Raw genomic sequence first — 17,248 nt, 5'->3', positions numbered from 1 at the left:
GCTAGGCTCGTCAACACCCGTTGTATTCGAACGTGAGAATCTATCACACCCGATCATCACGTGGTGCTTCGAAACCACGAACTTTTCGCAAGGGTGCACAGCTAGGGGGAACACTTTCTTGAAATTTTAATGATGGATCATCTTATTTACTACCGTCGTTCTAAGCAAATAAGATGTATAAACATGATAAACATCACATGAAATCAAATGGTGACATGATATGGCCAATATCATATTGCTCCTTTTGATCTCCATCTTCGGGGCTCCATGATCATCATCGTCACCGGCATGACACCATGATCTCCATCATCATGATCTCCATCATCGTGTCTTCATGAAGTTGTCTCGCCAACTATTACTTCTACTTCTACAGCTAACGGTTAGCAATAAAGTAAAGTAATTACATGACGTTTAAGTTGACACGCAGGTCATAAATAAATAAAGACAACTCCTATGGCTCCTGCCGGTTGTCATACTCATTGACATGCAAGTCGTGATTCCTATTACAAGAACATGATCATCTCATACATCACATATATCATTCATCACATCCTTTGGCCATATCACATCACATAGCATTACCCTGCAAAAACAAGTTAGACATCCTCTAATTGTTGTTTGCATGTTTTACGTGGCTGCTATGGGTTTCTAGCAAGAACGTTTCTTACCTACGCAAAACCACGACGTGATATGTCAATTGCTATTTACCCTTCATAAGGACCCTTTTCATCGAATCTGATCCGACTAAAGTGGGAGAGACAGACACCCGCCAGCCACCTTATGCAACTAGTGCATGTTTGTCAGTGGAACCGGTCTCACGTAAGCGTACGTGTAAGGTTGGTCCGGGCCGCTTCATCCCACAATGCCGCCGAATCAAGATTGGACTAGTAATGGTAAGCATATTGAACAAGATCAACGCCCACAACTACTTTGTGTTCTACTCGTGCATAGTAACTACGCATAGACCTAGCTCATGATGCCACTGTTGGGGAACGCAGAAATAATTCAAAATTTTCCTATGTGTCACCAAGATCAATCTATGGAGTCATCTAGCAACGAGGGAGGAGTGGATATACATACCCTAGTAGATCGCGCGCGGAAGCGTTCAAGAGAACGGGGTTGATGGAGTCGTACTCGTCGTGATTCAAATCACCGATGATCCTAGCGCCGAACGGACGGCACCTCCGCGTTCAACACACGTACGGAGCAGCGATGTCTCCTCCTTCTTGATCCAGCAAGGAGGAAGGAGAGGTTGATGGAGATCCAGCAGCACGACGGCGTGGTGGTGGAAGTAGCGGGATTCCAACAGGGCTTCGCCAAGCGCTGCGGGAGGAGGGAGATGTGTCACGGGAGGGAGAGGGAGGCGCCAGGGCTTAGGTGGGGCTGCCCTCCCTTCCCCCCACTATATATAGGGCCAAGGGAGAGGGGGGGGGGGCGCAGCCTTGGCCCTTCCTCCAAGGAAGGGTGTGGCTAGGGAGGAGTCCCTCCTCCCCAAGGCACCTAGGAGGTGCCTTCCCCTTTTAGGACTCTTCCTTTCCCTTATCTCTTGGCGCATGGGCCTCTTGGGGCTGGTGCCCTTGGCCCATATAGGCCAAGGCACACACCCCTACAGCCCATGTGGCCCCCCGGGGCAGGTGGCCCCACCCGGTGGACCCCCGGGACCCTTCCGGTGGTCCCGGTACAATACCGGTGACCCCAAAACTTGTCCCGATGGCCGAAATAGCACTTCCTATATATAATTCTTTACCTTCGGACCATTCCGGGACTCCTCGTGACGTCCGGGATCTCATCCGGGACTCCAAACAACTTTTGGGTTACCGCATACTAATATCTCTATAACCCTAGCGTCACCGAACCTTAAGTGTGTAGACCCTACGGGTTCGGGAGGCATGCAGACATGACCGAGGCATTCTCCGGTCAATAACCAACAGCATCCCGTGATCAACTCCTTGATCACATTGTGCACATTATAATGATGTCCTACCGAGTGGGCCCAGAGATACCTCTTCGTCACACGGAGTGACAAATCCCAGTCTCAATTCGTGCCAACCCAACAGACACTTTCGGAGATACCCGTAGTGCACCTTTATAGTCACCCAGTTACGTTGTAACGTTTGGCACACCCAAAGTATTCCTACGGTATCCGGGAGTTGCACAATCTCATGGTCTAAGGAAATGATACTTGACATTAGAAAAGCTTTAGCATACGAACTACACGATCTAGTGCTATGCATAGGATTGGGTCTTGTCCATCACATCATTCTCCTAATGATGTGATCCCGTTATCAATGACATCCAATGTCAATGGTCAGGAAACCGTTGTTGGGAACGTTGCAGAAAACAAAAAATTTCCTACTCGTTTCACCAAGATCCATCTAGGAGTTCATCTAGCAACGAATGATCGGATTGCATCTACATACCTTTGTAGATCACGCGCGGAAGCGTTCAAAGAATGGGGATGAGGAAGGTGTACTCGACGTGATCCAAATCACCGATGACCAGCGCCGAACGGACGGCACCTCCGCGTTCAACACACGTACGGGACGGGAGACGTCTCCTCCTTCTTGATCCAGCAAGGGGAAGGAGAGGTTGATGAAGATCCAGCAGCATGACGGCGTGGTGGTGGATGCAGGGCGTCACAGTAGCAGGGTTCGCCTATGCTACAAGAGGGAGACGTAACGGGGAGAGAGGGAGGCGCCAGGGGCTGGGGTATGAAGTCCCTCCTCTCCGTCACTATATATAGGAGGGCCAAGGGGGGTGGTGCGCAGCCTAGGAGATCCAATCTCCTAGGTGCGGCTGCCAAGGGGAGGTTTCCCTCCTCCCCAAGGCACCTCGAGGTGCCTTCCACCACTTGGACTCTTCCTTTGTGGAAACCCTAGGCGCATGGGCCTATAGGGGCTGGTGCCCTTGGCCCATATAGGCCAAGGCGCACCCCCTACAGCCCATGTGACCCCCCGGGACAGGTGGCCCCACTCGGTGGGCCCGCGGGACCCCTCCGGTGGTCCCAGTACAATACCGACAACCCCGAAACTTGTCCCGATGGCCAAAACAGCACTTCCTATATATAATTCTTTACCTCCGGACCATTCCGGAACTCCTCGTGACGTCCGGGATCTCATCCGGGACTCCGAACAACATTCGGGTTACTGCATATACATATCTTCACAACCCTAGCGTCACCGAACCTTAAGTGTGTAGACCCTACGGGTTCGGGAGACAAGCAGACATGACCGAGACGACTCTCCGGTCAATAACCAACAGCGGGATCTGGATACCCATGTTGGCTCCCACATGCTCCACGATGATCTCATCGGATGAACCACGATATCGAGGATTCAATCAACCCCGTATGCAATTCCCTTTGTCAATCGATATGTTACTTGCCCGAGATTCGATCGTCGGTATCCCAATACCTCGTTCAATCTCGTTACCGGCAAGTTACTTTACTCGTACCGTAATGCATGATCCCGTGACCAGACTCTTGGTCACTTTGAGCTCATTATGATGATGCATTACCGAGTGGGCCCAGTGATACCTCTCCGTCATACGGAGTGACAAATCCCAGTCTTGATCCATGTCAACCCAACAGACACTTTCGGAGATACCCGTAGTCTACCTTTATAGTCACCCAGTTACGTTGTGACGTTTGGTATACCCAAAGCACTCCTACGATACCCGGGAGTTACACGATCTCATGGTCTAAGGAAAAGATACTTTGACATTGGAAAACTCTAGCAAACGAACTATACGATCTTGTGCTATGTTTAGGATTGGGTCTTGTCCATCACATCATTCTCCTAATGATGTGATCTCGTTATCAATGACATCCAATGTCCATAGTCAGGAAACCATGACTATCTATTGATCAACGAGCTAGTCAACTAGAGGCTTACTAGGGACATGTTGGTGTCTGTTATCCACACATGTATTACGATTTCCGGATAACACAATTATAGCATGAATAAAGACAATTATCATGAACAAGGAAATATAATAATAATGCTTTTATTATTGCCTCTAGGGCATATTTCCAACAGTCTCCCACTTGCACTAGAGTCAATAATCTAGTTACATTGTGATGAATCGAACACCCATGGAATTCTGGTGTTGATCATGTTTTGCTCTAGGGAGAGGTTTAGTCAACGGATCTGCTACATTCAGGTCCGTATGTACTTTACAAATCTCTATGTCTCCATCTTGAACATTTTCACGAATGGAGTTGAAGCGACGCTTGATGTGCCTTGTCTTCTTGTGAAACCTGGGCTCCTTGGCAAGTGCAATAGCTCCAGTGTTGTCACAGAAGAGCTTGATCGGCCCCGACGCATTGGGTATGACTCCTAGGTCGGTGATGAACTCCTTCACCCATATTGCTTCATGTGCTGCCTCCGAGGCCGCCATGTACTCCGCTTCACATGTAGATCCCGCCACGACGCTTTGCTTGCAACTGCACCAGCTTACTGCCCCACTATTCAAAATATACACGTATCCGGTTTGTGACTTAGAGTCATCCAGATCTGTGTCGAAGCTAGCGTCGACGTAACCCTTTACGACGAGCTCTTCGTCACCTCCATAAACGAGAAACATTTCCTTAGTCCTTTTCAGGTACTTCAGGATATTCTTGACCGCTGTCCAGTGTTCCTTGCCGGGATTACTTTGGTACCTTCCTACCAAACTTACGGCAAGGTTTACATCAGGTTTGGTACACAGCATGGCATACATAATAGAACCTATGGCTGATGCATAGGGGATGACGCTCATCTCTTCTATATCTTCTGCCGTGGTCGGACATTGAGCTGAGCTCAATTTCATACCTTGTAACACAGGCAAGAACCCCTTCTTAGATTGATCCATATTGAACTTCTTCAATATCTTATCAAGGTATGTACTTTGTGAAAGACCTATGAGGCGTCTCGATCTATCTCTATAGATTTTGATGCCTAATATATAAGCAGCTTCTCCAAGGTCCTTCATTGAAAAACTTTTATTCAAGTAGGCCTTAATGCTGTCCAAGAGTTCTATATCATTTCCCATCAAAAGTATGTCATCTACATATAATATGAGAAATGCTACAGAGCTCCCACTCACTTTCTTGTAAACGCAGGCTTCTCCATAAGTCTGCGTAAACCCAAACGCTTTGATCATCTCATCAAAGTGAATGTTCCAACTCCGAGATGCTTGCACCAGCCCATAAATCGAGCGTTGGAGCTTGCACACCTTGTCAACATTCTTAGGATCGACAAAACCTTCCGGCTGCATCATATACAATTCTTCCTTAAGGAAACCATTAAGGAATGCCGTTTTGACGTCCATTTGCCATATTTCATAATCGTAGAATGCGGCAATTGCTAACATGATTCAGACGGACTTCAGCTTCGCTACCGGTGAGAAAGTCTCATCGTATTCAACCCCTTGAACTTGTCGATAACCCTTAGCGACAAGCCGAGCTTTATAGATGGTCACATTACCATCCGCGTCTGTCTTCTTCTTAAAGATCCATTTATTTTCTATGGCTCGCCGTTCAACGGGCAAGTCAGTCAAAGTCCATACTTCATTTTCATACATGGATCCTATCTCGGATTTCATGGCTTCTAGCCATTTGTCGGAATCTGGGCCCGCCATCGCTTCTTCATAGTTCGAAGGTTCACCGTTGTCTAACAGCATGATTTCCAAGACAGGGTTGCCGTACCACTCTGGTGCGGAACGTGTCCTTGTAGACCTTCGAATTTCAGTAGGGGCTTGATCAGAAGTATCTTGATCATTATCATTAACTTCCTCTCTAGTTGGTGCAGGCACCTCAGAAACATTTTCTTGAGTTGCGCCATTTTCCGGTTCAAGAGGTAATACTTCATCAAGCTCTACTTTCCTCCCACTTACTCCTTTCGAGAGAAACTCTTTCTCTAGAAAGGACCCATTCTTGGCAACAAAGATCTTGCCTTCGGATCTGAGGTAGAAGGTATACCCAATAGTTTCTTTTGGGTATCCTATGAAGACGCATTTTTCCGACTTGGGTTTGAGCTTTTCAGGTTGAAGTTTCTTGACATAAGCATCGCATCCCCAAACTTTTAGAAACGACAACTTAGGTTTCTTCCCAAACCATAATTCATACGGTGTCGTCTCAACGGATTTTGACGGAGCCCTATTTAAAGTGAATGCGGCAGTCTCTAAAGCATAGCCCCAAAAAGATAGCGGTAAATCAGCAAGAGACATCATAGACCGCACCATATTCAATAGAGTGCGATTACGACGTTCGGACACACCGTTACGCTGAGGTGTTCCAGGCGGCGTGAGTTGTGAAACTATTCCACATTTTCTTAAGTGTGTGCCAAACTCGTGACTCAAGTATTCTCCTCCATGATCTGATCGTAGAAACTTGATTTTCCTGTCACGTTGATTTTCAACCTCACTCTGAAATTCCTTGAACTTTTCAAAGGTTTCAGACTTGTGTTTCATTAAGTAGACATACCCATATCTACTCAAGTCATCAGTGAGGGTGAGAACATAACGATAGCCACCGCGAGCCTCAACGCTCATTGGACCGCACACATCAGTATGTATGATTTCCAATAAGTTGGTTGCTCGCTCCATTGTTCTTGAGAACGGAGTCTTGGTCATTTTACCCATCAGGCATGGTTCGCACGTGTCAAATGATTCATAATCAAGAGACTCTAAAAGTCCATCTGTATGGAGCTTCTTCATGCGTTTGACACCTATGTGACCAAGGCGGCAGTGCCACAAGTATGTGGGACTATCATTATCAACTTTACTTCTTTTGGTACTCACATTATGAACATGTGTAGCATCACGTTCGAGATTCATAAAGAATAAACCATTCACCATAGGAGCATGACCATAAAACATATCTCTCATATAAATAGAACAACCATTATTCTCAGATTTAAATGAGTAGCCATCTCGAATTAAACGAGATCCCGATACAATATTCATGCTCAAAGCTGGCACTAAATAACAATTATTAAGGTTTAAAACTAATCCCGAAGGTAGATACAGAGGTAGCGTGCCGACGGCGATCACATTGACCTTGGAACCATTCCCGACGCGCATCGTCACCTCGTCCTTTGCCAGTTTCCGCTTATTCCGCAGCCCCTGCTTTGAGTTACAAATGTGAGCAACTGCACCGGTATCAAATACCCAGGAGCTACTACGGACACTAGTAAGGTACACATCAATTACATGTATATCACATATACCTTTTGTTTTGCCGGCCTTCTTGTCTACTAAGTACTTAGGGCAGTTCCGCTTCCAGTGACCGCTTCCCTTGCAATAAAAGCACTCAGTCTCGGGCTTGGGTCCATTCTTTGGCTTCTTCCCGGCAGCTTGCTTGCCGGGCGCGGCAACTTCCTTGCCGTCCTTCTTGAAGTTCTTTTTACCCTTGCCTTTCTTGAACTTAGTGGTTTTATTGACCATCAACACTTGATGTTCCTTCTTGACTTCTACCTCCGCTGATTTCAGCATTGAGAACAACTCAGGAATGGTCTTTTGCATCCCCTGCATGTTGAAGTTCATCACAAAGCTCTTGTAGCTTGGTGGAAGCGACTGGAGGATTCTGTCAATGACCGCATCATCCGGGAGATTAACTCCCAGCTGAGACAAGCGGTTATGTAACCCAGACATAGTGAGTATGTGCTCACTGACAGAACTATTTTCCTCCATCTTACAACTGAAGAACTTATCGGAGACTTCATATCTCTCGATCCGGGCATGAGCTTGAAAAACCATTTTCAGCTCTTCGAACATCTCATATGCTCCATGTCTCTCAAAACGCTTTTGGAGCCCCGGCTCTAAGTTGTAAAGCATGCCGCACTGAACGAGGGAGTAGTCATCAACACGTGTCTGCCAAGCGTTCATAACGTCTTGGTTCTGTGGGACGGGAGCTTCACCTAGCGGTGCTTGTAGGACATAATCTTTCTTGGCAGCTATGAGGATGATCCTCAGGTTCCGGACCCAGTCCGTATAGTTGCTGCCATCGTCTTTCAGCTTGGTTTTCTCTAGGAACGCGTTGAAGTTGAGGACTACGTTGGCCATTTGATCTACAAGACATATTGTAAAGATTTTAGACTAAGTTCATGATAATTAAGTTCATCTAATCAAAATATTAATGAACTCCCACTTAGATTAGACATCCCTCCAGTCATCTAAGTATTACATGATCCGAGTTAACTAGGCCGTGTCCGATCATCACGTGAGACGGACTAGTCAACATCGGTGAACATCTTCATGTTGATCGTATCTTCTATACGACTCATGCTCGATCTTTCGGTCTTCTGTGTTCCGAGGCCATGTATGTACATGCTAGGCTCGTCAAGTCAACCTAAGTGTTTGCATGTGTAAATCTGTCTTACACCCGTTGTATGTGAACATCTGAATAAAACACCCGATCATCACGTGGTGTTTTGAAACAGCGAACTGTCGCAACGGTGCACAGTCAGGGGGAACACTTCTTGAAATTATTATGAGGGATCATCTTATTTACTACCGTCGTTCTAAGTAAACAAGATGCAAAACATGATAAACATCACATGCAATCAAATAATAAACGTGACATGATATGGCCAATATCACATAGCTCCTTTGATCTCCATCTTGGGGCTCCATGATCATCTTGTCACCGGCTTGACACCATGATCTCCATCATCGTGTCTCCATGAAGTTGCTCGCCAACTATTACTTCTACTACTAAGGCTAACGCGTTTAGCAATAAAGTAAAGTAATTTACATGGCGTTTCTCAATGACACGCAGGTCATATAAAAGAATAAAGACAACTCCTATGGCTCCTGCCGGTTGTCATACTCATCGACATGCAAGTCGTGAATCCTATTACAATAGCATGAACATCTCATACATCACATATAGATCATTCATCATTCATCACAACTTTGGCCATATCATATCACAAACCACTTGCTGCAAAAACAAGTTAGACGTCCTCTAATTGTTGTTGCAAGTTTTACGTGGCTGAATTAGGGTTCTAGCAAGAACGTCTTCTTACCTACGTTAAAGCCACAACGTGATTTGTCAACTTCTATTTACCCTTCATAAGGACCCTGTTCATCGAATCCGCTCCAACTAAAGTGGGAGAGACAGACACCCGCCAGCCACCTTATGCAACTAGTGCATGTTAGTCGGTGGAACCGGTCTCACGTAAGCGTACGTGTAAGGTTGGTCCGGGCCGCTTCATCCCACAATACCGCTGAAGCAAGAAAAGACTATTAACGGCAAGAAAGTTGACAAATCTACGCCCACAACAAATTGTGTTCTACTCGCGCAAGAAGAACTACGCATAGACCTAGCTCATGATGCCACTGTTGGGGAACGTTGCAGAAAACAAAAATTTTCCTACTCGCTTCACCAAGATCCATCTAGGAGTTCATCTAGCAACGAGTGATCGGATTGCATCTACATACCTTTGTAGATCACGCGCGGAAGCGTTCAAAGAACGGGGATGAGGAAGGTGTACTCGACGTGATCCAAATCACCGATGACCAGCGCCGAACGGACGGCACCTCCGCGTTCAACACACGTACGGGACGGGAGACGTCTCCTCCTTCTTGATCCAGCAAGGGGAAGGAGAGGTTGATGAAGATCCAGCAGCACGACGGCGTGGTGGTGGATGCAGGGCGTCACAGTAGCAGGGCTTCGCCTATGCTACAAGAGGGAGACGTAACGGGGAGAGAGGGAGGCGCCAGGGGCTGGGGTATGAAGTCCCTCCTCTCCCTCACTATATATAGGAGGGCCAAGGGGGGGTGGTGCGCAGCCTAGGAGATCCAATCTCCTAGGTGCGGCTGCCAAGGGGAGGTTTCCCTCCCCCCAAGGCACCTCGAGGTGCCTTCCACCACTTGGACTCTTCCTTTGTGGAAACCCTAGGCGCATGGGCCTATAGGGGCTGGTGCCCTTGGCCCATATAGGCCAAGGCGCACCCCCTACAGCCCATGTGGCCCCCCGGGACAGGTGGCCCCACCCGGTGGGCCCGCGGGACCCCTCCGGTGGTCCCGGTACAATATCGATAACCCCGAAACTTGTCCCGATGGCCAAAACAGCACTTCCTATATATAATTCTTTACCTCCGGACCATTCCGGAACTCCTCGTGACGTCTGAGATCTCATCCGGGACTCCGAACAACATTCGGGTTACTGCATATACATATCTTCACAACCCTAGCGTCACCGAACCTTAAGTGTGTAGACCCTACGGGTTCGGGAGACAAGCAGACATGACCGAGACGACTCTCCGGTCAATAACCAACAGCGGGATCTGGATACCCATGTTGGCTCCCACATGCTCCATGATGATCTCATCGGATGAACCACGATGTCGAGGATTCAATCAACCCCGTATGCAATTCCCTTTGTCAATCGATATGTTACTTGCCCGAGATTCGATCGTCGGTATCCCAATACCTCGTTCAATCTCGTTACCGGCAAGTCACTTTACTCGTACCATAATGCATGATGCCGTGACCAGACACTTGGTCACTTTGAGGTCATTATGATGATGCATTACCGAGTGGGCCCAGTGATACCTCTCCATCATACGGAGTGACAAATCCCAGTCTTGATCCATGTCAACCCAACAGACACTTTCGGAGATACCCATAGTCTACCTTTATAGTCACCCAGTTACGTTGTGACGTTTGGTATACCCAAAGCACTCCTACGATACCCGGGAGTTACACGATCTCATTGTCTAAGGAAAAGATACTTTGACATTAGAAAACTCTAGCAAACGAACTATACGATCTTGTGCTATGTTTAGGATTGGGTCTTGTCCATCACATCATTCTCCTAATGATGTGATCTCGTTATCAATGACATCCAATGTCCATAGTCAGGAAACCATGACTATCTATTGATCAACGAGCTAGTCAACTAGAGGCTTACTAGGGACATGTTGGTGTCTGTTATCCACACATGTATTACGATTTTCGGATAACACAATTATAGCATGAATAAAGACAATTATCATGAACAAGGAAATATAATAATAATGCTTTTATTATTGCCTCTAGGGCATATTTTCAACAACCGTAACCATCTATTGATCAACGAGCTAGTCAACTAGAGGCTTACTAGGGACATGGTGTTGTCTATGTATCCACACATGTATCTGAGTTTCCTATCAATACAATTCTAGCATAGATAATAAACGATTATCATGAACAAGAAAATATAATAATAATCAATTTATTATTGCCTCTAGGGCATATTTCCAACAGATACTTCAGTTATTTGAAATCGATGCGAGTCAAGGATATTTTTTAAAGTAGGATATGCCAAATAAATGAAAGGATGCTGCAGATATGCACTTTTATTAAGACTAAGACAAGCTGGCAGGCAGTACATTTAGAGCGTCGACCCTGCCCTGCCCGCCGGCATGGTTCGCCATCGCAGGCATCACTTTCCCGTCCAGCTCGCACTCACCGGCTGCCTCTCCCGCGACCCGCTACACAACTACGGGGCTCCTGCTTCCATGAAAACGCAATATAATTTATAGTCACCAAGAAGCAACAGAAGTAAGATCACTACATTAAATCCTAGTATGATGAACCATTTATGCCGAGATACATATGGAGCAACACATAGGTTAAAGTTAAATCTAGCAATATAGTACACTTGGCACCGGGTAAACCACGGATTAAACAATGTGGTAGATAGTTGTTTACCTGAATGCTGACAGAAGTATACCAAGTAACAAAGCTAGTTACTGACAAAGCTCAATGCCTCCAAACCAAAGTTTAACTCCTAATACGAAATGTCTCCGAATCAAGCTAGTTGTGGCCAAACTTTGGAACCTGAAAAAATGGAGTGGAAAACGAAATTAGGAAATGCAAGAGAAAGAAAGTAACATAGGATAAAATTACCTCATTGCTCCAAACATATACAGTACTGCTAAGAAATCTCCTTATTAGTTCTTTTTATAGAATTAGCCCATTGATGAGATAAAGATACTAAATATAGTTATTTCTTACAACAATCTCTGGAAGATTAGTATTACACCAAATGTTGCCAAGAAACATATACACCAGGAGAAATGGTTCTGTTTTAGAGAACTAACCGAACAAAGAGACTTCAACTAATAAAGTAGCACATAATCCGTGATGTAATCCGTAGCCACACACTTATGCCACCTTGGCTCTACCCTATTAGTGAAATAAAAGATGACATATTTTTAAACTTAATTATTATCACATCAACAAAGAAAAAAACAAAAGTAATTTACTACTCCCTCCATCCCAAAATAAGAGTCGCTGAAACTCATCATGCAACAGAGGGAGTACTATAGTTTAGCACGTTTCTCTTTCACAAGTATAGCAGTTGAATAATGCGCAGCAATCTGAAATCCTTCACTTACAAAGAAAGAGGGAAGACATAATACAGGCTTGTTAGCTCACCCATACACAGATGAGTCAGTGATGAAGTGGATTGCCAAAAAGAACATACGGGGAATAATCATAACCATGTGTGGCATACTCAGCTCCACCCTTTCTCATCACTATGTTTGGCACTATATTTGCTAGCACCACACCAAAAGTATGAAATTCCTCACGTTGAATACCTATAAACAAAAGGAGAAATAGGAGGTTATGTCAGCGACCAATCGAAATCATCGAAACTTCAGCACATCAGTACAATGTGTTGTAGATATTTGATTAATGGATGCAATCAACTTACGCATATTTCTTCATCTTCGGATTCAGGAGTGCAGGTCCTGGATGGATTCTGTGGAGCGCCTCTATGGTCAATGCAAGCTACGGGGAAAGAAAAGTTGAGATGTGATATCTTCAGACCAAGAACTACAGTTACAGGTTCAGATTTGCTTCAAATCATTTAGGCGCAACCAAGAATACCGAGATTAAACGTTCGCTTGTAGCCCTTGATGAATCTCAGGATCTTCTCGTTGAAATCGAAGCCGGGGTTCCAGATCAGGGACCCATACCCGAAGACCCGCACCACCATCTTGTTGTTTGTTTCCCCTGCAGACAACAACAAACTGAGCGCACAAGAAGCCATTCCCCTTCCTCGAACAATAATGCCAACATCGCCCCCAAACCAAAATCCCCAAAACAGTTCAACAAAATCCCCCCAAAAAGGTACGGGTAGGGGTAGGTGGATTCGGTTACCTAGCACACCAGAAAGAATGCCGCTGGTGGGTCGGCGGCGCGCGGGGAGGAGCATGATGGGGATTTGGCTCCTCTTACCTCACCCGCGTCTCCTCTCCTCCGCCTGCAGTCTTCTCTCGTCGGATGGATAGATAGGGGTTTCTGGTCGGAGAGGGGGGAGAAGAAGACAGTGGCCTTCTCTCATCTCCTCCGCCATGGTCTCCTCTCCCCGGTTCACGCCCACACCCATCGGCTCCCTTGCGGCGCTCGTCCTTGCTGCCCGCGCCGCAGCCGCGGCCACGCCCTGCCAAGATGATACAACAATAAGAAGCCAGGGGGTGAATCATTATCCTTTAGCATGGACACCATGATGTTTCAGCGTCTTGTCATTGCATTGAATAGGAAAGAACCTTCTTAGCAAAGGTGCATCACTATTACCTTCGGCAGAGCGAATATTGCCACTGAACAACACTCATGGTGCAAGATAGAAATATTATTAAACGGTAAGCTAGTTCAAGTGATCATGAATAGCAAGGGAAACGGCGTGTTTTATCACTGATATTATATAGTTGAAATCTCAGTGCACATCACATATATATTTTCTAGCAATACCAAGCTTGATCTCAAATAGAACATATCCACATTACCCTCAGGATAACTGAACAACAATACCTGACTGTGGGTCACCCAGTTGAATCCATCCATCTTGGCACCAAAATTGAAAGTTCCAGGTAGCTCCAGCTTGCCAAATAAAAACTGAATGATTATGATTTATGCACCTAGGTGATATCCCTCTGCAGATCATGATCGTTATACTGTACCTGTTGCCAACTTTGCTAGCCACATCATAGAAATTAACACCTAAAGGGTTGAAGCACAAAATATTCAGTACTTACTATGAGTAAAGGAAAATCATAAGAAATTATATCTATGGACTTGCAAAGACAATCAAGAGCAACGGCTGATGTGAAAGCTTACACTGGGTGTATATACGACTCATCTTTTTCCACCAAATTGTCAGTGATAGCACAAACATTTGTAATTTGGAACTAACTGGACAGAAAAATAGGATGCAAATTTATGTCCTCTTGCATGAAACATATTGTTACAGCTGCAAAAATCATGTCATGGAATAGAAGCTACCATTAATCATGTTAGTGCAAGAGGCCACAAACATGCTACCTAGATACACCCTTTGGATCACCCTGGTAGCAGACAAGCCCTCTGCCGTTCCGCCAGAAGGAGATGAGATTCTTATATCTTTTATGCTTCTGAAAAAAAACATAAAAGGCCGACAGATCAAACCATCATATATATGACCATTTCAGTTTCAATAATTTATTGATTCTCTTAAAATTAAATGATGTCTCGTCATCTTATGTTTGCTTAAATATATAATTAATAGCCAGGGATTAGAGGCCGGATGTATAAAAAAATTAAAGCTTGGCTCTTGCACAGTCATTACCAGTTGCATGGACAGCAGTGGACAGAAAGCTAGATAAGCAGGATGCCGCTTTGCAAGCTTACTCGTGCATCAATGAACCGTTGAAGAAGTGAAATCTATCCACATACCCAGGTCGCAAGCTTACTCGTGCATCAATGAACCGTTGAAGAAGTGAAATCTATCCACATACCTAGGTCGCAAGCTTACTCCTGCATCAATGAACCGTTGAAGAAGTGAAAACTATCCACATACCCAGGTCGCTTTGCAAGCTTACTCGTGCATCAATAAACCGTTGAAGAAATGAAATATATACACATACCAAGGTCTATGACAGGAGCCTAGGGAGGCCATCTAATACTGTCACCAAGGGGAGATCACTTCTTGTCGAGATCGATTGAGCCTCTTCTCGAGCTCCCGGGTCCCGATGTGTCCTGTTTTCCTCAATCTCACTGCACCATTCCTCTCCCCTTGCGGCATCCTCTCTGCTGCATAAATCATATATTGCATTTGCAGCAATATAAATGCCATTCTCAGTACTCCACAGCTTACAGTAGTAAAATATCTAGCTGATTCTCTACGGTTCATTTACTTGAGAACTGCTGACAGAATTGAATACTGGAGAGTAGCTAAAATCAAAAGAAGAGAAGGAACAAGGATGTACACGCCTGCAGGAAAGTACCTAAAACTGAAAGAAGAAAAGGAGCAAGGATGTACGCACATGTTAGGCTCCCTCTTCCCCAAGCTCGCACCTGCACCTTCTTCTCTCTACCTCTCCTCCTCCCTGAATCTTCCTCTTTCTCTCTTTTCTACCAGGGAAAACTAAAGCCCCGCCATGGCTTGGAGCTCTCCCTGCCAGCCATGGAGACCCGCCTCTACCTGCAAGGAATTCACGCCGCCGCACCAGATCACTCCGTCTCACGCGCCCGTCCGCCGTCGCTCAGGTCCGGGGAGCTCCTGCCTAGGTCGCTGGATCCCTCGATCTGGCCTTCATCGTCGTCACCGACGACCCCCGCCCGGATACCTCACTCGGTGAGCCCCGCCTCGCCGCCCGCCTTCAGATCAACCAGATCCGTGGAGAAGGCCGGGGTGAGCTCCTCCATGGAACCGACAGCATCGGTTGTGGCCACGGCCAGATCCGTGGAGAACGATGACGGGAGGTCGGGGAGGAAGAAGAACGGTGACGGTGGAGGTCTCCCTTTGTCGATCTAGGAGGAGATCGATGGAGGTTGAGGGTTGGCGGCAACGATGGAGAGGAGGGCGTCGGTGGTGGCCATGGCCGAATCACGGAGGAGGGGCGGCGATGGTGACGTCTTGTGGAGGAGGACGGAGAGGGCAACGGCGTCGTCGTGAGGTGGAGAGCCAGATCGGGGATTGGGGTGCGGCGGCGGGTGCGGCTGGAGGCGGGGAGACGAGGGGTAGCTAGGAGGCTGGAGGCGGGGAGGGACGGAGCCACGTTCGTGCGGGCAAGCGCATCGAGCGCATCGAGGGCACGAGGGATCGATCCCAGGGACGAAAAAAAATGGAGGTAGGAGGATGACGAAAATAAACCGGCGAAAATAAACCGTCTCGGCTGAGCGGGAGGTGGGAGCAAGTACCAAAGAAGTACCAAAAAAGACCGGATGAGGTGGGACGAAAATAAAATCCGGAACGCGACCTACCAACTGAGACATTAAGAGTAGAGATGTAAAGCCAACGACTGCTGGATCTTTCCAAAAAAAACTAATACATGCTAGTAGCTTGCAACAACAGTTTCATATCGACATGGCTGTTGGATCGTGAAGTAATACGAAGGTATGTGATATATACCTTGGAGGAGTGTTGTGCTGGCAGAAATTAAGTTGTTTGGTTGGAAAAGCTTGCATAGTGTCTTGCCCTGCTTTGGAGTATAGCAAAACCGGCACACGATCAGTGAGTAGCATCGTGATGCAAGCGCTACGAGGCTCGTGACAGGGGCCAACTCTTCTCCTGCCGTGCCATGCGTCCCTCTTTCATGTATACAAACTTTCTCTCTTAGCCAAACGGCATTGTAGGTTGCATTGTAAATTTGTGTAAGACTACCAAAGTCTATTTTGAGCAAAATATAACAAGAGAGATTTTACGCTACATTATAATACATGAGAAGGGTTTATATGGGTGATCGAATGGTTGAAACAATCAGGGCCATATTAAAGCCCAAGGGCATAAATGTCCTTAAAAATTCGGCCCAAGGATATTGCCGTCCCCAGAAAACTGATCTGTACCTGCAGAAGCAAACTCCAAAAAAATTGCATGTTTTCTTTTCAAATGGTGAATTGCATGTGTTTTGTTTGTGGTTCATGGAAGAAAATTATGTTATGTAGATCATGCACGGATTCTATTGCCTTTGTCTAGAGTTGTATAGTTGTGATGTTTTAGTTAAGCACATGCTGACTCTAGATCGAAGCATTTGTGAGCTTGCTACTATATGAGCAGAATGGCAACAACGTCACCGTGTACAAGCCCTCTATAATGTATTGCCAGAGTTAGATGTGTGTCATTCCTTGAGTACCTGAAGTTTCTATGTCTATTGCAGCAAGTGCAGTATGGCGCCGCACAACCGAACAAACACTGCAATCATCCTACAGAAAAGAACCGTTTACCTTACTTAAAGCCAGAGAGCCAGAGACATATGGGCTAACTAGGGTTGACGCAATTGAATAAATAAGTCGG

General features: G+C 46.1%; 1 long non-coding RNA gene across 1 annotated transcript; it reads right to left on the bottom strand.

Moving 5' to 3' along the window:
• Positions 1-11,344: 11,344 nt before the first annotated feature.
• Positions 11,345-12,992, bottom strand: LOC119318245. Its single transcript, XR_005154026.1, has 6 exons — positions 12,865-12,992; positions 12,689-12,765; positions 12,409-12,572; positions 12,072-12,156; positions 11,680-11,808; positions 11,345-11,478 (listed from the first exon to the last, which is right to left on the bottom strand). It is a non-coding gene; the product is annotated as an uncharacterized LOC119318245 (long non-coding RNA).
• Between the last annotated feature and the right edge of the window lie 4,256 nt (positions 12,993-17,248).

The sequence above is a fragment of the Triticum dicoccoides genome, chromosome 6A (assembly GCF_002162155.2).
Source record: "Triticum dicoccoides isolate Atlit2015 ecotype Zavitan chromosome 6A, WEW_v2.0, whole genome shotgun sequence".
Lineage (NCBI taxonomy): Eukaryota > Viridiplantae > Streptophyta > Magnoliopsida > Poales > Poaceae > Triticum > Triticum dicoccoides.
The sequence above is the reverse complement of the archived record's forward strand: the minus strand, read 5'-3'. Positions and strand labels throughout refer to the sequence as shown.